The 22,584-nt window shown below is 45.0% G+C and overlaps 1 non-coding gene across 1 annotated transcript; it reads left to right on the top strand.

The window, feature by feature from the left end:
- The first annotated feature begins 16,777 nt into the window (after positions 1 to 16,777).
- TRNAT-GGU lies at positions 16,778 to 16,849 on the top strand. The gene has a single exon. It is a non-coding gene; the product is annotated as a tRNA-Thr (tRNA).
- Positions 16,850 to 22,584: the final 5,735 nt, after the last annotated feature.

Below are 22,584 nucleotides of genomic sequence, written 5' to 3' on the forward strand. Positions count from 1 at the left end.
GATCCTTGCTCGGTCTTTCTAGAAAGTCGTAGGCTATAAGGTAATAAGTTCTCTCTGTGGTCCTGGGTACATCTTTCGCTTCAGGCATGTTGCTGTGGTTGCAAGGATGACAATGACTGTCAACACAACTGGGAAGCCCCCGAGGTGATGCAGGCAGGTCAGCATCCACGACTGGAGGAGGAAGAACCCAGGCAAGGGCGTCCAAAGCCCTCTGTCCAGTCCTCCTTCCTCCCACCGCAGCCCTGAGACCCGGGGACATAATGTGAATTCATTCTCTCCATTGCTTTTACCACGGTCTGATTATCTTGCTTGTTTGTTGACTACTTGTTCATCACCTGCCTCTCTGCCGTCAGAAGGGGTCTCGCCTCCCCCATTCACTGCTCCATCCCCAGTGCTAGTGCAGTCCCTGGCACAGAGTACGCCCTCAAATCCTGTTTGTTGAGTGAATCAATGGTGTCAGGCACCTTAAGAAAAGCCAGACATCCTTTTGTCCTTCACCCTCACACTATATCACGGGCATTTCTTTCAGTAAATTCTTCTAGCATCTCATCCAATGATGCTTCTTACTCATGTGGTGAAGGTAAATGTGACAGTTTACTCTCGAGGGTACATCATAACAAAGCTGTTAGCAGTCATTAATTACACACCATTGAGCACCCCTCATGGCCCCAGGCAGCTAATGGACAGCACCAGTCACACCCTGACGGGCATGTCCACTCTGCCGATGAAGTAAAAAAGTGAAGTGAGGGTGAAATCCCCCATCCAGTCCACCTACCAGGTCAGATGCACAAGCCCAACAAAACAGAAAACAACCCCAAAACGGTCTCTCCTGTCGGCCTGAACCAGCCATGACGTGGGTGGTGGCGAGTGTCTCCTAGTGGCCCCCAGGGCCATACGCTCCCATCGTTACAGAGTCACCTCCCCAGCTTGGCTCCTGCCCTCGGAGAGGCTCTGGCTACCTCACAAGTCTCCCTAGCGGTCGCTCTCAGACATTCTCAGGGCTTCCTTGGATGTGACTTTGGCTCCCCCTCAACCCCCCGACAGCTGCTCAGTGCTGGCTCTCCCAGCCCTCACCTGGACGGTCCACACCACCTCCTAACTGCAGGCAGCCAGATGTCCTTCCTAAAGGGCGAAAGGGACCTCCTTGCTCACCTCTGTTTACGTGCTCTGAACCATGTCCCGTGAGGGTTAAAGGGGTATCAGAGACGTCCTGTCTTCACGGAGGGCAGCTTAGGGAGTGTTACTGTCTCCCCCACAACTGCCGGCTCTTCAGTCTGACAAACACTTTCACCAGCAGCTCCTGCTTCCTCGCCCAGCCTGGGTGCCAGGCACCCCCTACCTGCTCCCTGCACCCCTGCCACATGGGCCATGGGAGCCAGCCGAACCTTCACCTCCCTCTCCCACTCGGCTCCCTTTGTGTCCATGAAGCCTCATCTAATTGTACCGACTTTTTAATCCAGACTAAGTTCCCTTCCTCCTCTGATGCCCGGTAGTTCCTGGGTACCATGCTAGTAAAGTTCTTCCCCCGTGGCTCTCTGTGTGCTTTCTCTTTAAGTCATTCATTTTTTGTCTCTCTTTACTGCTCGGCTGTGCTTCTTGAGGACAAGTTGGTATGCACTTTACTCAAGCCAGGCAGGGTGCCTGGCGCTCTCAGAAAGCAATAAAACTTGCATTTGGTAAACGAGTGGCTGCTCTGTGAAATGAGTCAGAACCTGTTTCCTTGCTTGGACTGGGTCGGCCCTGCAGCCCAGCTGGAATTCCTTAATGACACGAAGCACGTGCCCAAGCTTGAGAGGTCCAAGCTCCCGCCCAAGGGAGGTAATGCCGTTGCTCAGGCCGCCTCCTCCCAATCCGCTTCTCCTGTCTTCACGATAAAGAACACTGGCTCCTCATCCTGGGCTCATCAATTCTAAACCAGGCAAATGGTTTTAACATAATGCTACTGTAAATCCAAGAGAGGCATCTGTCTTAAATAAACCAGGCTACACCTGCATTTGCATCGTTAGAGACCATCATCATGGCGTGACTCGCACAGGAGAAGCTAGGACTTTCTGTGGCCGTACCCCAGAGAACGTCACTCGTGTCCCCCCACATCCTGCCCCTGCTCTCTTGAGCCCCTGCAGCCGGGCTCCCATCCCACTGCCCCAAGGAGCCGCTTTACCTATGAAAGAGCCATCAGCCATCAGGTCATGATTTGGAAGGAAAAGGAAAAGACAGGGTAGAGCACATAAGAAAGCAGGGGCATATTTGAGAATACTGTGTTGAACAGAACAGTAGAAACCCCAAAATGGGAGAGAAGAGGAAAGCTAGGAGATGCAGAAACTTAATGGGAGGGGAGAACCCTAAGGAAACGGCTGTATGCAAGATTTGCGATGGACAAATTTCCTTGAGGCACGAAACAATTTTTATGCCAATCACTTTGATAGTGCACCTTACAGCATCATGTTCATGGTACTATAACCCCACACCATGGCCCCAAACACACAGACAAGCATCAGCAGCTGATGTGAGTAGGACTTATGGGATGGACAGGACACTGGACCACCGTCGCATGAGCCGGGTAGGCAAGATAACCCAGAGACCCAGGCACAAGGGTGAGGAGCAGCGAAGCCAGCTTCATTCTGAGACCTTGTGAAAAACCACTTTTGTTAACAAGCAAAAAGACATGGCCCTGAGAAACTGTGTTCTCCAAAATTATAAACTTCCAGAAACTTTCTTGTTCAACACCGTTTCCATAAGGATGGAACATCCCATCCCTACCTGGGAGATCCAAGCTGTCCCTGATGCAGAGAAGCTGCTTGGTTTTCCAACCCAGGTGCAGAGCATCAGATCAGGGGGTCTGGGCTACACTTCTTTTTACCCTGTAGTTGCCAAGGAAACGAGTCTGCCCCTCATTCCTTTACAACAGCCCTACTTGGCTTCGAGCCCATCACAACAGTTGATTTATTTGAATTTCCTAAATCCCTCTGCACACCCCCCGGTCCTGTGATAACCTCCGCACCCCCTTTGTGTCTCCCCTGAAGCATTCTCCCCCATTGTAACAAGTCGACAGACCTCATGGGGGATGACACACGTAGCCCTGCTGATCTCGACTTTACTTCAGCTATTCCAGGAAAAAGCGACCTCAGGAAAGTAGACAGGAATATTGTGGAAAGTGAGGAATTCCATCAGTACCAGAGAGAGGCAGGAATGGCTCCAAAAGATACAAGACTTAGAATTCTCGGGGTTTTATACACATATGTACATAATAAAGAGGTGCAGAGTGGTGGGAGGATAACTGGGATTTGGGGAGTCTAACAGTCCTGGGTGAAATTTCAGGTCCAGTGAGTTCTGCTTCCTAGCTGGGTGTTATTCAACCTGTCCAAGCTTTTGTGGCCTTTAATCTGGGGTGTTGTGAGGATTCAAGGAAATAATGCATGAGAAATGCTTATTACAGGGACTGGCACACACTAACCACTCAGTGATGTTAACTTTTCCTGTGTGTAAACCAGGAATGAATAGTAATGTGAGATGGAAATAATCACAAAAATATAAAAATGCCAGCGCTGTTGAGGCTGCAGGATCTGGGTGATTTCCCTTCTGTTATCTGATATTGTTTTCCTCTTCTTGTGACATTTCCCTGTTCTCCTGGGCACCCAGCGAGACCACAGGCCTGCCTCCCCCACAGAGTCTCCGTCTCTGTTAATTAATGGCAACTGTAATTCCAGCTGCTCAGCAAAGAACGCAGAGTCATCCTTGCTCCTCTCTCTTTTGCCTCCCATCTAAATGGGTTCTTCCTGCAAAACCCTCCCACTTGTCACCCCTTCACCTCTACATCCTGTCCGCTCAGCCACCACTACTTGCCCTGGTTACTGAACCCACATCTTAACTGGCCTTCCTGCTCCCACCCCGGCTGCCCACCTCCCCACCCCACCACCCCCACCAGCATAACTCCAGAGTGGAGTGCACGCCCCACTCAGCAACCAGGAAGCCTTTTAATTTGTAAATCTGACTGTACCCTTCCTTGGATCAAGACCCTCCAGTGATGTCCAACCCACCAAAATCTTTACATTAACTTACAAGGTCCTATGCAATCTGGTCCCGGTCACCTCTCTGAATTTCCCTCTCACCCTCTCCCTTTTCCTTGTTGCTGTACATCAGCCACACTAGCATCTTGGCTATTCCCTGAAATGCCAAGGGTGCTCTCACCCCAGGGCCTTTTCACGTGCTGCTCCCTCTGCCTGGAACACTTTTCTTCTAGAATTCCATGTGGCTCACTCCCTCATTTCCTCTACGTCTATGCTCAAAGGCCACCTTCTCAGAGATGCCTCCCTGACCACTGCATGTGTGCATGTGTGTACATCACCCCCCACATACAAATGGCAAATTCTTCCATTCCCACCACATCCTATCTCCTACACTCTATTTTCCCCCACATCATCTATCACCATTGGACATACAGCATATTCACCTTTCTATTTGTTTATTTCATATCCCTGCCACTAGGAAAAATGTCCCACTTGATCAGGGACTTGTTTTGTTCACTGCTGTATTTCCGGCATGTAGAACAAAGGTAGATGTTTGATTAGTATTTTTTTTTTATAAACTTCATGAATGAAATCAAAGGTTGTAATGGGTGTCAGTTAATGACCATGGACTCTTGAGCCATAAAGACAATATCCCTATTCCTTTTCATCATGAAACAAACAGTAGAAAAAGAGTGATTTCTTCCAGCTACCTCACGGCCTGGGACATTTCCTGGGACTTGCTGCTTCTGCACAGAAAAGCAGCAGGCTTTGAAGAATCCCCAGAGTTATGGGCTCCCATGTCAGTGTGTATACATACACACACACACACACACACACACACACACACACCCCTTGCAAATCATAGTGCAGAAGAAAACTTCCCCAAAGGCCAGCAGCCCTGATACACAGCACCTGCAACGACTGTGATTTGAATAACTCAAAATCAGCTTGCTCTGTGACCCCAAAGAGCTATGCTCAGTGTCTTCATGTGGCGGCTCTCAAAAAGGGGCTCACGTCAGCTGCAACAGCAACTCCTGGGAACCTGAGGGAAAGGCAGGTTCTTGAGCCCACCCCAGACTCACCAAGTCAGAGGTCTGGGAAGACTGGGCCCAGCACTCTGTAACTTAACAGGCCCTCCGACTGTCACGCACCCAAGTTTGAGAACCACCGCCTTGGTGGGTAAACAAGAAAATGCAGGAAGAATGAAATGTGAAAAATTGGTCAAATTATCAAGCGCTCTGTCAAGTCAACACCGAGTTCTGACTTGAATGTATCAGGCTGTATAAAACCAAATGACCGCCGGGGTGAGGGGATCTGGCTCTCACAAGAGCAGAAATCCTGTTGCTTCCCCATCAATGATCTCTCACTCTTATTCAGCTGTTCCTGTTCGGGCTGGTGTGAAATGAATTAACAGTGTTACCAGCTTCCCAAGGAACAGGTGTCTGCCATAATCACACCAACCAATACCAGCACTGGTACGAATTGGGCTGCCCTGGTCGGGCCCTTTAAGAATCACACGCTAAATGGACCCTGGAGATTGAACCACTCTCACAGGCTCAGAGCTGTCTTTGCCCCACCCCCACCCCATCTCAGCCTCAGTCTATGGGAAATAGGGGACACTATGGGAGCAGCATGGAAAATAGGGCGTTGCTGAAGTTTGTGGGAGGAAAAATAGAACTCAAGCCTTCTGTCCTAATTCTACTACATTTTTAGCTCACAGGGAACTCTTGTGGCTAGTGATGTCATCAGTATCCACCCACACTGCTTCTAGTCCCAGCAGCCAGCATTGCTGGAGAATATGACAGAATCCCTTGGAGAAAGGCACAAGTTCTCCCCAGCTTGAGCACCATGATGTCTCTCCACGGCACTGAGAAAAAATGCTAACCTCCTAACAACAAGAAGAACTAAACAACTCAATTTAAAAATGGGTATAGGATTTGAACAGCCCTTTCTCCAAAGATGTACAAATGGCCAATCAACACATGAAAATATGCTCAACATCACTAGTCATTAGACAGATGCAAATCGAAACCATAGTGAGGTACCATTTCACACCCATTACTCCAGTAATTAAAAAAAAAAAAACAGAAAATTATAAATGTTGGTAAGAATGCAGAGAAAACAGACCCTTTGTACCTTACTGATGGGAATGCAAAATGGTGCAGCCGTTGAGGAAAACACTGTGGTGGTTCCTCAAAAAAAACATAGAATTTCCATATGATTTTTCTTCTTGGTATATATCCAAAAGAACTGAAAGCAGGGACTCAAACAGATATGTATACACCAACGTTCAGAGCAGCATTATTTAACCAAAAGGGGGAAACAACTCAATCGTCCATTGATGTAAGATGATTGGATAAACAAAATGTGGGATATATATGCAATGGAATATTAACTGGTCTTTAAAAAGAATAAAATTCTGATAGTGCTGCATCACGAATGAACCTTGAAGACATTGTGCTAAGGGCAATAAGCCAGACACAAAAATTCTGATTGATCTTATACACAGTCCCTAAAGTAGTCAAACTCATAAAGACAGGAAGTAAGCTAGTGGTTGCCAACGACTGGGTGAAGAGGAGACTGGGAGTTAGTGTTTCGTGGGTACAGAGTCTCAGCTGGGGATGACGGACAGTGGTGATGACTGCTCATTGATGTGAAATGTCCTTAATGCCACTGAACTATATACTTAAAAATGGTTAAAATGGTAAACTTGATGTTACGTATATTTTACCACAATCTAAAATTTATGAACCCCGAGCCCCTCTCCTAATTAGACCCCTGACCATTTCTTCACCTCTCTCACATTGCTGCATGTCCACATTCCGTGCTTCAGCCAGCCTATTCTTTTTTTCTTTATTTAATGTCTTTATGAGGGAGGTAATTGGGTTAGTTTGTTTTAAATGGAGGTAGTGGGGATTGAACCCAGGACCTCGTGCATGCTAAGCATGTGCTCTACTGCTCACCTGTGCCCTCCCCTCCAGCCACCTTGTTCTTATTTCATCTCCTCAAACCTACCAAGTGCTTTCTTGCCTCAGAGCCTTGCGTGTATCTTTTCCTCCGTCAAGAACATTTGCCCCTCTCTTCTTTGAGGGCATAAATTCTTTAAATCCTTTAAGTCTACGGCAGAAACTAGATGTTCACCAGCCTCTTCCTCCTTCCTGGGCACACAGTTGGACCTTACTTCCCAGCCTCCCTTGCAGTTAGATGTGTCAAGCGATGGTGAACAAAAATAATGTGCATCACTCACAGGCTTGCTACCCCCAGCTGGGAAGAAAATCATGATGCATAACAGCATGGCAACCATGAAAGTTACCTACTGAAAACTGAGAAGCCACAAGATGGAAGAGGCCAGTGTCCCTGAATCACTGAATGGAAAAGAGCCAACTGCTGGTCAGAAATATTCATTTTTGATTTTATGTGAGTAAAGAAAAAGAAAAAACTTGTCTTCGAGCCCTTGTCTGTTCTGGGGGTGTTCCTGTTATGCTTAAAACACTTGTCTCATGCTAACACAAATCTCAGCCAGGGGTTTTCTCCATCCCACCAATGTCAAAAAGCTATCCACCACTCCCTCATTCTCTGTGGCACCATGGTTTTCTCTTGTCCTCTTTTCATTATAACTTATTCACTTTAACATATTGATTTTGGTATGTGTTTCCCACTAGATAGTAACCTTCTTTGATATGTAAACTGTGTGTCTTGCTTCTCACTGTATTTCCCGGTGCCTGATACAAACTTAATAAACAGATACTGCACGAATGAATAAAGGTCTAAATTTCAGCCTAGGAATCAATGGCATGTGTCCGTTCTGCATGGCTTTCCTCCACACGCACACCATTCTACAGACCATGTCTTCCTCAGTCCTCTCCTTGACGATCTCCGAGCTTTCTGAAACTTACGCACACTTATGTCCTTAACGCCGTGTTTTGTAATGTTGCAATTGATGCTGTAAGAGCTATCTGTCCCCCGCAGATGGAGTTTCTCCAGGGTGTGTTTGCAATGCTCATCTCTAGAAGCAGGCAGTCAAATGAACTGAGTTAGCAAGTGAATTTGTCAGGAGAAGGATATGAGATTGGTCCTATCTCAAGTCAGAGGCAGAGGAAAGAATGAGCCATTTGCAAAGTTTGGCCTGTTCCTGTCTAGGCACGTGTCATGGGTCACCACACCCCAGGGATGAAGAACCATCTGCAAAGAGCCCTGACCAAGGAGGTACAGGACATGGGTTCAGAGCCCACATTGTGCCCAGCTTACCACGCACCCTTGGCAGGTCACTTTACCTGTCCCAGACTCAACTCCCTTATCCGTAAAATATGGGATATGCGTTAAATAATATTGAAAGACTGTTTTGATTTTTAAATGACATTTCAGTCGTGCCTCGGTATCTGCAGGGGATTGGTTCCAGCACCCAAATGGATACCAGAGTCGCAGACGCTCAAGTCCCTTAAATAAAATGGTGCAGTACACTCGGCCCTCCATAATCAGGAATTCTGCATCTGCAGATTCCATCCTCCATTGGTTGAATCTGCAGATGCGAAATCCTGGGATACAGAGGCTGACTGCATTTTCAGCCCAGGCAGCCACAGACAGAATGGAGAAGGATGCTTTGTTTGTGCTGATTCAGAAACAGCCACCCACACGTGACAACAGAGTGCTTGAAACGTGACTGGTCCAGACTGCTCACTGATTTCAAAGACTTGGTACAAAAAAATGTAAATATCAATCATTTCTATATTGATTACTGTGGAAATGATAATATTTTAGATAAACTAAGTTAAATGAAGTACGCTATTAAAATTAACTTTACCCATTTCTTTTTACGTTTTTAAGTGTGGTTACTAGAGATGTAAAAATTAACACATTGCATTGTGTGACATCATTAGTTCTGTAATCCAGCTACCTAATCCAAACTACGATGTGTGAATCATTGCTTCCAAATCCTCTGAGTTCTCCAAATTTGTGGTCAGATAAATCCAAAAATGGTTCACTAAAGTGGAATTATCTGTAATGAAACTTCATTATAAATGTGTGCCCATATAGACATGCAGTTCCGTTTTGTAAGTTTATTTTAGGTTAAAAGTATTAGTGAGAAAGAAAACAGCTGAAGCAATAGAAAAACAGTAAGGGTGAAACAATCTTAACGGAGAAAACAAAAGGGACAGAATAAAGGGCGTCTTCTCTAGATATGGCATGGATTTACGTGCCCCCTCTAAGCCGCAAACGCAATGTCTGTGTTGCTGGAAAAGCAAAACGAGTATCTCTCCTTGTTTCATTCTCTTCAGAAGTGACCAAAGTGTGAGTGGTGGGGCTGGTGGAATCACAGAAAGGAGAAATTGTGATGAGAAGTGTGGGTGAAAATGTGTCCACATGAGAAGTGAAAAATGTGAGGGGCGCAGAGAGGGGCCAGGGAGAGAAACCAGAGAGCAGTTATGGAGGTGGCTTGCAGGACCAGCAATGCCAGCATCACCTGGGAACTTGAGGGAAATGCAGATTCTGGGGCTCATCCCGAGTGGTCGATATGAGGTCACTCATCTCCTTTCCAGGACTTTTCCCCTTTTGTGGAGTCTTGGGGAAACACTCATCTAAGCCTGGGGTTTCCAAGGAGTAGATCTCAAAGATTTTCACGGTGGATCCCCAAGCCAGTTACTGTCACTCATTCTCTTCTACACCAACCTTCTGCCTGTAGGGCAGCTGGCACTACCTAAAGGAGCGGCAGAGAAAGGCGTCTCTGCTGGCTGCTTGGAGTCTTAACTGTCAGCAAAGTCTTCCTCCTCCCTTTCTATCAGTCCTGTTCCCTCCCCAGGAACCTCATCACCTCCTCATCACCATCACAGGAAAAAAGGACTAATGTGTAGGACTTTGACTCTAGCACTTTCCAAATGAGTTGCTCGGATTCTAAAAACCCAGTGCTAAAAAATAGATTATCTCTGGATATTTTGTGGTTTTCTGATCTCAATCATCAAGCACTAAAGGTGACAGGGATGGGGGGAAATGCCCGGCCAAATTCATTTTTAATAGCTACAAGAGTTGTTTCAGTTCTCAATCACATGCCCTTAATCGGAGTGGAATCTAAACATAATGTAAATGGAGAAGTAACCCTTTTGAGCCAGAAAGTCACCTCCTCTGGGAAGCCTTCATCTCAATCAGGCCCCCAGTTTGGATGATTTTCCCTTCACTCTTTTTCACAACACTTTCCAAATTGGGAAATTAAGAGCATACATATACTTTCTCGTTTCATATAGATCTGTTCCACTTGGCTGTAAGCTTCTTGGGAACAGAAACCTCGTTTATATTTTCATTTCCCCAGGTGCCTGGTTCATATTGGACACCCAGTAAATATCTGATAAAGGACTAAACATCCAGGAAGTGCTTTATGATCGTGAAATAACTACAAGATGTAGTGCTCCATTTTTTTCTGAAAAGAAAACTGGGTCTATAGAAGGATTGTGGCCAAGAGCAGCAGGGACATGAGAGAAAGGGTTGGGGCTCTGAGAGCTTTGGGCTCTGGTTGTCCACAACAGCTTGGGACATGGGTCCAAAACCTGGGTAGGAATCAGGGCCAAAACCCCACCTGGCATGAAAGGGGAGGGAAGTGATTCTGGGAGAAGCAGCTTGAGGTATGCTGGACTCATAACCACAAAGGAGATAAGAAAAAAAAAAATCCAGAAGTTGAATTGAAAAAAAAAAAGACAAAATTTATGTTGAAATTTCCCAAAGGTGAATTAAGGAACAGATTCCTTTCTGAAGTAGGTCTAAGTTGGGTCGAGTCACAGCTGAGTCTCAAAGTATTTATTTGATCTTATTTCTCACAGCCATGTGGACAGCCCTGGCCCATTACTTTTTGGTCTACACAGCATTGCGATCTGGAACTATTTACTTCAGTTTCCAGCTGTCCCTGTTGACACCACGCTGTTAACCTGTAGGAATCCCCATGCTGGGAACGTCAGCCACTAATCAACCACTAATCTACCCCACTACCAGAACCTTCTCACCCGAAGACACCAGAAGAGGGGGCAGAAGAAGTCACTATCAGGAACCCCCCAGCACGCAGTTTCTCTCTTTCCTCCTCAGATCTAGCACCCCAGTTGTTCGGCTGGGGACACTAGTAGGCCACTTCTCTTATCCTAAATAAATAAATCAGCTTTGCAGAATTGAACAGATGGAGGAACATTTCAAAGCAGCATGTGGGCGTTTCAGGCTCAAATCCCATTAACAGATAACAGGATTTATAACAGCCGCTCCCACACAGAGCTTTGGAAATTTTAAACTGGTGTGTAATAGATGGCCCTCCCCCTCCCAAAAATGATCTGCATTGAGTTCAGAGACATGATGTCCTTTCATTTGGGTCTGACCTCTTTCTCCAAACTGAAGAGTCCACACTGTCACCCAAGAAGTGTGTTAGGGGCTGCAGGGGTGGGAAAGGGGACCACAGGTGGGCAGCTCTAGGGGTGATCATATTGCTTCTTAGTTCTCTCCTTTTCTCCCAAGGGGCGTTGTGCAACTTCTGAAGGAGCAATGGGTTGATTACAGTAAACTGGAACCTTGACTCAAAGGAAAGAAGATGACCAACATGGATGCTCTTCTTAACCCTAAGCACATGGCTGCCTCGTTTCAACAGAACAAGGGAACCTAGACCCAAGTTAATTTCAAAATACTCAGAGGCAAGGCACACACTGGCATTCTCGCAAAGGCACTGGCACAGTTAAGAAACCACACAGTGAGCAAAATGGGGGGATCCTTCTGGGACAGCCGGGAAAGGATTCTCAGAGTCACTCCACTCAGAAGTAGATGGAGGAGACCCCCCCAAGAATCCTTGGCTGGGATGGCAAGGATGTGTAGGTCATACTCACAGAGGGAGCTGTGGACTAGAAGCCGTTGTGAGTGAGATCCACATTTACGTGATTTCCCTTCCCACTGAGAGGGGAGTAGAAACCAGAATTACCCTTGTCATTAGTACTCAGGCAGAGAGGAAGGCTCTTCATTAACTCACTGACTATCCTGCAACTCGGGATACTCGAGGATAAAAATCCCTAACAGCCATGACTCAAAATTGAAGGAAACCCTTACGTTCCGTGTAGCCCCTGACCTGGGCGCAGGCTCCCTAGTTCCATGCATGGCCCATTGACTCACGGACTCCTGGAAATGCAGGGACAAGTGGAACAACATTTATGGCCAATTCAAGGTGCCACCAGAGCATAGTAAGAGGGACTCAGGGACCCAAGCACATCTTAAAACCCAGTAAAATCAGCATCCATGCTACACACTGATAAATAAGTATCATCTATCTCATTTCAGCTTAAACTTCCTCGAAGAAACCTCCCTGACTTCCCCAACTTTGATCTCCCTGTGCAATGTTCCCATAGCACCCAGTTCTCCTTTACAGCACTTCACTTACCTGTAATCATGCATTTAATTAGTCATCATTATATGCTTAGTATAATGACATTATATACTTACTATAAATCCGTATTTCTTACTCGACTGTGAACTCTGTGATAGTTGAAAATATGTCTATTTTTCTCACTGCCTTATTCCTAGAGCTTAAAAAGTATACATTGACTAACTCTGGACTAGTGGGCAAGAAAAATCCAGGCATTATTTTTAAACAAACAAACAAAAAAACCCTGAATGAATAGAGTCAATTAATCAATAGCATTTTATAACGGAGGAGAGTTTATGAAATAATTTCAAGCGGGAAGCACTTAGTGTGGAGAGGTACAGTACACACCCCGGGTTATACACTATGGAATCCAAAAAGTGTGAGCAGAACTTGGTTGGACTGGATGGAGACATTGACCTTGGAAGAGTCCAATGAAAAGCCTCGTTCAAAGGTCATGAGCCAAGAATTCAACTTCAATGGTTGGTCAAATGCCTGTTTCTCCAGTTCAGCATACCTTCAGCAGCTCAAGATAAGCAAAAAATGTCTTGATATTTTTGGTTTGCTGAACTGGATATCCCAGAAGAATTAAGGTATCATTTCTAGCAATGATCTCTTGTGGGTTTAATAAGCTTAATGGGTGTTAAGTGAGAATTCAGAATGTACAGTGCAGTGTGTAAATAATCAAGTTCTAAGGCACATGAATCATAGGAGGAATCTTCGCTCAGTCCACACATACACACTATTTACGAGGCTATTTTTATGCTGAAAGTCTAAAACGTGGCCTCCCTGAGCAAGTTAGGTGGCTATCCCAAGTGCCCTGTATTCACTACATAGCCCTGACTTTGTACTTTAATTTAGATAAAATCAATCAGACTCCCAGTTGGATGCAGGTGGACCATAGACCCATCCACATATATTAATCTCATTAAGTTTACTGAGGCTCTTGTATCTGACTTAAGAGGGAGTGTTTGAATGTTCCCAGCTCCCCCACTTCTGCTCAGTGGCATCAGAAAACCAGGTATCAGTGTCTTGGGTTCTGGTGGCTGAACGCATGGGGAAGCCTGGTACACTCGTGCAGCCTTAAGAACGAGGTTTGACAGGCCTTGTGTTAGACCTTATAAGCTCTCCAGGGTTCTCCTGTTTCTTGGAGGAGAGACCCCCCTCCTCCCAGGAAAGACTGGACTTCCCTACTATCTTGAGGGGGTGGGGGTGAGCTGTGAAATAATGAGAATTTATGGTTTTGGACATAAACAAAATCTTATTTCGCTTGTATAGTTGACTCTCAGGGAAGAAATTCTGGTGTGTGAAATATTTTTCTGACAAGCAAGAGAACATACCTTATTTTAGTACTGTGGCCAGTAAGACCACAGATAGAAGTTCAATTATTAGTGAGTAAATTCAGTTTCCTATGCCAGGGTTTATAAGTTTAAGGGAATAAATGTGGTTCCTTTTAACAACTACTTTTAAATAAACTTTGAGGTTAATGCAGGCCGATGACTGTCAGTTCCAACCCTGGGTGATAATTATCCAAAAATAAATAATCTCTGAAGGAGAGGCCAGATCCCCTCTAAAGGGCTCTATGCCCTTCATTAATCAAAACTGAGAAGGAACCATCTTTATACCTGCAAGAGTCAGAGCATGTAAAAATTTAAAAGACATAAAAATTTAAAAGACCAGTTTTCTCCCTTGGGCTGGGGGTCATCGGTCCATTGTGTTTTCTGACTCACCAAGTATGAGCCCGCTTGATTTAATCATTCTTTCTTCACTGAGATTTGGAATTTCTTAGCCCTGCACTTTGAATTCTTAACCAGTTTTATTAGCAAACTTTGTGTCAAGATTGGACCCCATCAAAGCCATTATAAACTCATTTCTTTTAGTCTTAACCAAGACTGTAATAATATGATTTTAAGCTTACCATTTTTTGTTTTCACAGGCTAGTTTGAATTTACTTGGGGGAGATAAAGGAGACATGACAATATTTACAACCCAAGGGTTACAAAACAGTCCATACCTCTTACTTTAAAATATAAGCATAGCATTCAATTTTCCACTAAGTAGCCCTCATAGCATGACCTTGTGTGAGAGTCCTTGTCCTCCTCCCAACAGGGCATCAGGAGAGCTAAGGAAGGGGTCTAAGCGTCCAGCAGCGGTCTATGAAATGCTGTGTCGAGTTGGGGGTAGAGGGGAGGAACGAGAAATAGAATATATTGAAAAGTATCAAGCTGTGTTTTACACCCAGAAATAAATCATCTAAGACAAAGCCCCTGGACCATAATCAACACTGCTGTATTTTAAGCCACAGGCTGGGTAGTCTCTCTAGGAGAGCAGAATTCTAACCGAGCCTTCTTTCTCACTGCCACCGTCATCCAAGACATCCTGATTTTCCATCACTCTGTTCCTTAATGGTGCCAAGCCCAGGAAAGTACATGAAGTTAGCCTCACTCTTTACTCACAGCCCCTCTCCTGATTCCTCACACCACTCAAATGTCCAGTGCTGTCTTTCTCCCTCCTTCAGCCTTCCAACAAAATCTTATCTCGGCAAGTGATCTGACAAACGCATGCATCTGTAAGTAGACGTGTCTGAAAACAGACGACCTTGCTCTTCAATAAAAGAACAGGCTTAAGTCAAGAGAATGCTTCTCTGTTGGTCTCAAATTTCAGGACTCCTTGACCTGGTGGTCATGAACAGATATCCTGGTGACCTTGACATCACACATCAGGAGACCTTCTACTCTCCCACCTTCTTGTTGATTTGTCTGGTATCCCTTCCCCCACCTCCACCCCCAACTCACAGCTTTATTAGTTATTTCGGCTTTGAAATTCCCTCTGAGATGCAGAACACTCCAAGTTCTGGCATCGTATAAGAAGAACAGGGAATGAAAGTCAGCTTCAAAAGTATCTTGGATTCTAATCACGGCACGATCAGCCCCAGGACTGTTGGCCTCAGTGGTAGAGGCTTGAGAAAGCTGTGACTATAGAAAGGAAAAGCGTCAAGAGCTCACAAAATCTGCCTGTTGTCTGAAAGGCCAGGGGCCAAAGGAATTAAGAAAGCACCTGAGCACTTAAATCACAATAGGACTGGGATAACAGTGGCTGCTGCTGACCACAAGCAGCATGGCGTAGATCTGCCCCATGTGCTGGGCATCTCATCCTAATCACAGGCAATTCAGGGACTGGCAGGCTACCACCGAGCTCAAGCAGCAACGTGCCAGAGCCCACAGCTGCACAGCTGATAAATTCACGTCAGGGGCTGGCCAGCCACCTCCCTTGCTCTGAACGCTGCCTACAGCAGGCTGAGTGGGGCTGGCAGGACTGGCCGGCCAGCTGTGTCTGATGTCACTGCTCTAGAGGGGCCTTACCTTTCTTTTCCCAAACCCGTTAAGTCTCGGCTTCAAAGGTAACGAAAGATGAGTCTGAGATTTGCAGACACTGACTGGTATAAATAAAATAGATAAACAAGTTTACACTGTACAGCACAGGGAAATATATTCAATATCTTGTAGTAGCTTACAGTGGAAAGAATATGAAAATGATTATATGTACACTCATGTATGACTGAAGCATTGTGCTGTACACCAGCAATTGACACAACACTGTAAACTGACTATACCTCAATTAAAAAAAAATAACAAGAGATGCAAGTCCAAGCAATTTAGCAACCAGGGAATTTAGCCTTGTTTCCTACACAATCCAAATATTAGACTTTCCTGCAGGATATTCCAGCAGGAACTCGGGTTTGAAAGAGTCTACAAGGGACTCAATTCAACTTCTGGTTCATTTTATGAAATCACGTAAGGTATGGAAGCAGAGATTGCTCTGTTGCAGTACCTGGCACCAGGCAAATGACAAGCAAATGAAAATCAGTAAGGAAACACATTGAGTCAATTTCCTTTCAAAATTTTAAAACAGACCATCCTTGTGGGTGTACTCTGGGCATAACTTCACTTGAGCTGCCATTGTGTTCTGAGCCACGTGGGAAATAGAAGTGGTCCCTCACCCCTGGATGTCACTTATTTTACAAAGATCCGAGGGGAATTTCTGAATAAAGATTTAGCTATTTATTGAGCACTTAGCATGTGAGGGCATCTTACCAGGGCAGCACAGTTCCCATGCGTGACCTCACTTGATCTCAGCAAGCTTGGGATGAAGGAGAAGCGGTGAGTGTGGGTCTTACAACCACAGAGCAAAACAACAAAGTCACAGAGTAGCTGATGCAACTAGGGTAATACTCAGGTTGTCTTACCCTCTCTTCAGGACAGTCCACCATTCCAAGTTGACTTTCCCAAGAATTTTGCAATCTACCTGGGAGAAAAAGAAATGCGGGAAAAAAGCCAGACTAATACAAAGTGTTATATAAAATATGCCTCATGAACAGTAAACAAAAGCCAAAAGAGGAGGGGGTATAGCTCAGTGGTAGAGCATGTGCTTGGTGTGCACGAGGTCCTGGGTTTAATCCCCAGTGCCTTCGATTAAGGCAAAAGAAATAAAAATAAAATTTTTTTAAAAGCTAAAAGAAGCCAGAAGGAAAAAAAAATCTGGTATAAGGCTGAAACAGTGAGGGAAGAAATCACAAAAGATATGGGACGTGAGTTGGAGCTTGAAAATATGTTGGATAAGCATAAATGGAGACAAGAAGTGAGGAATTCCAGGTACACACGAATGTAATCAGAGCAGTTTCGAGATGGTTGTGTGAGGTATGTAAGTAGAGGTTGTTTGTAGTACCTGGTACCAGACAAACAACAAATGACAGAAAACCACTAATGAAACACTTTTAAATAGGGAAAGTAGCAAACTCTAGAAATATTCTAACCCATCAAAAGTCTCATTCTTCTTCTCTGGAAACTCCATGATTCTGTGACCAGTGAAACAAAATCAGGGGAGAGAGGACTAGAAGTGTGGACAACACCTAGATCTTTCCTAGGTAAGTCTAGCACAGGTGATGAGGGTGAGCACTAAGACGGAGGATGAGGAAAAGAAGGGATGGGTGACAAGATGCACTGAGAAGGCACAGTCATCAGGATTCGGTCATGGACAGTACATCTGAGTCAGCGCACTGATCTCAGCATAGCCCCTGCGCTGCCACTGATCCTCTATGTGACTTTGGAGAGGTCAGTTCCACTCCAGGAAAGGGCTGTAACCAGCCATCAACAATCCTTGGGGATTCACATATTTTCCTTAGTCCACTACACTTCCATTTAGCTACATCTCTTGACCCGTAGCACCTTCACCCAGCTTATGTGTTTCCCTTTCACCAGCGTGGGACTGATGGAGAATTCATGAAATGTGACGTTATCTGGATTGAAATGAGAACATTTTAAGTTATTGTTAATAACTATTTAATATCCCGTATTTAGGCATTCTACCCTTCCTTGTAAAAGAAGAAGGAGAAGCATAGATAGAGATAGAAACAGCAGAGAAGTTCATATAAAGATGAAGGCAGAGGTTAGAGGGATGAGTCTACAAGCAAAGGGATGCTAAGGATTGCTGGCATCCACCAGAAGCTAGCATAGATGCAGGGAATAGATTCTCCCTAGAGCTTCCAGTAGGAACCAACCCAGCTGATTCCTTGATTTGGGCTTCTACCCTCCAGAACTGTGAGAGAATAACTTTCAGTGGTTCGAAGTCACCCAGTTTGTGGTTCTTTGTTACAGCATCTCTAGGATACTAATACTGATGGTGATAACTCTCAAATCAATATCACTGGCTTAGCCCTCTCCTCAAGCCCCAAACTCATGTTTCCACCTGGCTCCTCGACCTGGATGTCCTCCATGTGGATACTCATTATAGAAATCAGAATCTCCCCTTCAAACTCCGCTTCCCTGTGCCCTTCACTCACTTGGTGCCACCACCATTCCTCCAGCCACCCAATCTGGAAATCTAGAGGACAACTTTTCTCTCTCCTTTTCTCTCAGGGTATTCAGTAACTAAATTCAGGTCTTTATCATGTTTTGACTGAATTTCTGCAAAATCTTCCTGAACTGGTCTCCTGTCCCCTCTCCCTCAAATCTCTTCTGCATTACCAGGAGCATCCTCTACTGAGCAAATCTGACTCTACGATGCTTAAAATGCCAAAGAACCCTCGAGGATATCCCATAGAACAAGAGCCATGCACTATACTTGGCACAGCGAGGCTGTCCATAATCTGCCTACTGCCATAGACTCATCAAGCACTCCCACCTCCCTTCTCAGTGTCATGAGAACCCTGTACTGGCTCTAGGTTTTTATATTGGTTGATGTGCCCCAGTGCCTTTGCTCATGCAGTCAGTTCCCTGAGCCTGGTAAGCCCTTACCCTCTTACTACTCTCTCCACCATGGATATCTTTTGTGTCCAACTTGACTCCTTAACTCAGATTTGAGCCTCTATCACCTCCTTCAGGAAGCCTGAAGTGACAAACCACTCAACCCCCATCCCCCACTTGGTTGCATGCTCCCCCTCGGCACTCATAATACTTTGAGAATAGCTCAAGCTGTGGACTCACTGTATTGTTTTATAATTAAAACTTTTTTCCTGCCTGTTCCTCTCCAGATTAGTGCTCCATAAGCATAGAAACAGTGTCTTTTTCGTCTTTCTATCCCTGGTATGTAGCACACAGTAGTCCCAGGGACAGAGTAGGTGCTCAATTCATGTTTGTTGAATGAATCAATGAGGGCCACATTATTTACCAGTCAAAATTCATGTTTCATTTTGATCAGTTAATTACTGATTCATTTTCAGTGCTAGTAAATGTGCCTGTTCATATTTTCTATTTCTTCCTGATTCAGTCTTGGGAGACTGTACCCTTCTAGGAACTTGTCCATTTTTCCTAGGTTTCTTTGATGTATAATTGCCCATAGCAGCTGCTTATGATCCTTTGTATTTATGTGGTGTCAGCTACAACTTCTCCTTTTTCATTTCTGACTATTAATTTGGGCCCTCTCCCTTTTTTTTCCTTGATGTGTTTGGCTAATGGTTTATCAGTTTTGTTTATCTTTTCAAATAACGAGCTTTTAGTTTCATTGATTCTTTCTATTGTTTTTTTAGTCTTTATTTCATTGATTTCTCATTTTGATCAGTTAAATGATGTCTTTCTAATCAGATCTCTCTCCTTCTACCACATCTACACCTCTAAGCACCAGAGACTTATGGTGGGTTAGTACAACATTCAGCCAAAGCCAAGTCTATTGGTTTAATTCCTTCTAGGTTTATTCCATTTCCAATACCCAGGTCTCACCCCAACAATAGTCAGATGAGGAGAGTTGAACATTGGCCCCCAAAAATGTATGGCCATGTTCTGGAACTGTGATTGTGAACAGGAGCTTATTTAGAAAAAAAGTCTTGCACGTATAATTAAGTTAAGGATCTCACAGTGAGATCAGGGATGAAATGAAATCCTGGATTATCCAGATAGGTCCTAAATCCAATGATGAATGTCCTTATAAGGGACACACATAGGACAGACATGTAGAGAAGAGAAGAAGGCAATGTGAAGATGGAGGTAGAGAGTTGGGTGATGTGGGCACAAGCCAAGGAACTCTGGGTACCACCTGAAGGTGGAAGAGGCAAGGAAGTCTCCTTCCCTACAGCCTTCAGAGGGAGCACGGACCGGCTGACCCCTTGACTTTGGACTTCTGGCCTCCAGAACTGTGAGATAATATATGTCTACCGTTTTCACCCACCAACTTTGCAGTTACTTCTTACAGCAGCCTCAGGAGACTAATGCTCAGGGCACCTTAGATCCTCCCCAAGGGATCACCTTAGGACCAGGCTATGGAGCACAAACTCCATGGCACAAGCATCCCTACTCCCAGAAAACAACTCAGAGAAAATGTTGAGTCAATAATAAAAGTAAGTTATTTTTTAAACATTGTTTATTGAGTTATAGTCATTTGACTGGATAAAAAAACCTAAGTTATTTTCATACAACAACAGCAGCAAGAATAATTTCTGTCTACTGAGCTCATCTCAAGTGCCAGCCGCTGTTCTCATCCTTCCACACCTAGAGCTCATGTAGTTGTCCTGACCCCGCATGACACAGCTAGTGATTTTATCCCCATTTAGCAGACAACAAACTGACCTCCGAGTGACTCATTCACTTGCCTAGGTTCTCACAGACATGAGCAGCAGGGCACACTTGACCACGTCTTTGCATAAAGTGTAATAAGATGTGGAGGAGAGAACATTTGCTCCAAGTTGGAGGGCCCTGTTCTCAAATCAGATGTCCTTGGGCAGGTTTCCTGGCCTTCCTGAACTGGACCAAAGCTCTGGCCGGTCTCCCTGACTCTGACATTCTGGGGTCTCTCAAATCTGTTCTCGTTCTGAAATGTTATGATTTGCAAAGCAGGTTTTTCCTATTAACACTGATTTGCTTTCACATTTGCACAATGCCTTCCTGCCAGAATCTGGACACCTGGTCCGCTCTGCCACTCAGTCAGGGAAAATAACCCAAAATACAACAGAATCAGCACATTCCCTGAGCCATACGGAGGGGAGGGGCACAGTGCACCTCATATTTTAAAATGTCCTTCTCCTCCTGTAGCCAGGCCTCCCTGACAAAGTGGGCCCCAGGGCTGCCAGGAAACCAAGCTGCCTGTCATTCTTATATTTAAATTTAATTTAACCTAGCGTTACCCTGCATGTCAACATTTTGGGACAAATTGATGGATTCTAGTTTAACTCTTTAGCTGTGCCAGTGGTAATACATTCAATCATGCATTAAATTAAAAATGACACTTGGAAATATATATATCCTGGGCCTCAGTTCTGTGCACCAAATAGGAAAAGATTTAAAATGCTGTCTGGTGGCAGATTACCACTGAAGAAGCATGAATCTCATTACCGTAGGCCGCATGGAACACATTTGCAAAGCTCCGTTTAAAAGGCTCTGATGGGAGCAGCTTGGTTATCTGGCCGGCTAAACACGCCATTTCCTTTCCACGGGAGAAAACCCAGCGGCTGCCAAAGCTAAGCCATTCCTATCTAATTCCAATGCCCAGGCACTTAACTAAGGACAGTGCTGCTACTGAAAACATCAGTCTGGAAAATGCCCATTTAAGCAAGTTTCTGTTCACCCTCACTCCCACCCACCCGAATGAGCCCACAGTATGTTTGAGGTAAGAATCACAGAGTAAGGAGCATTCACTTGGGATTCCCCCAGCGTTTGGCCGTGGCTTTTCCCTCCAGAGGCAGAGAAGCCTTATACTACTAGACCATGGATTTTCTACAGGCAAGGATCAGACTTGCTTATCTCATATACTCAAATGCTCAGCCGCATGTCCAGTCTAGAGCAGGGGCTCATGGCCATTGGTTGAGCTACACTGAACTGGGTGCTGGGGCAAAGAAGGGAGAGAAGTCAGGGCACCACCAAGGAAAGGAGCCGACGGTGGGCAGAGGACCAGCCCATCAGAGGAATACAATCAGCAGACATTTAATTGTGGGAGAGAAAAAGCGCATTATTTTCCCTTTCAGACTAATGGAAAGGCATTTTCCCTGAGGGGCAACGTAACTGTTACCATGAAATTCTTTCATCTTTCCAAAATTTCAGTTCAAACCACTTTGACTCTGAATCACAAAAGAAAAAAATAAGAGGAAATTTTCACAGTGTAGGTACAAACTTGAGTAAACAAGTAAGCAAAAGAGAGTGCAGTGAAAAAAGATAAAGACAAATGATCCTTGGACTGCTCAGCTCTCTCTTTCTGTTTCTCCATGTGGACACGCACCACTGTCGCGATGGGAAGGTACGTATAAACCTTGTGGTTTCATAAAAATTTCAGTCACACAGACCAAGTAAGTCCACTGTTTCTGAAGCAACTTCACCTTCCAGGAAATGAACGCAGATCAAGCCTCAGATATTTTCCTGTTCGCCCGCCTCTCCTTCTGAGCATTTGCCTCTTGTTTTCTGTGTTCTGCTGTACTTCCATCTCCTAATGATAGGCTGGCAATGTCTATTCCAAATAGAAGCCATACAGCCACCCAGGTCTGCATTTATTTAGCAGATGTCCCACTGAGAAATGTCCGTTAGTGGGAGCTTTACCATGACCTAACCTTGGGAGTTCTGGGTTGAGCTGGCATTGGCTGTGAGCGGGCAGCCTCAGGACGGGGCTGAAATTAACCTGATTTTAGCAGTTGGCTTCTGAGTGTGTTTGCATCTGTTGTCTTAATGGACTGTGAGGGCAGCCAGGTTGTCTTCCAGAACCTGCTGTCAAGGTCGAAGGACACAGGCAGGC

This window comes from Camelus ferus, chromosome 35 (assembly GCF_009834535.1).
Source record: "Camelus ferus isolate YT-003-E chromosome 35, BCGSAC_Cfer_1.0, whole genome shotgun sequence".
NCBI classification, from domain to species: domain Eukaryota; kingdom Metazoa; phylum Chordata; class Mammalia; order Artiodactyla; family Camelidae; genus Camelus; species Camelus ferus.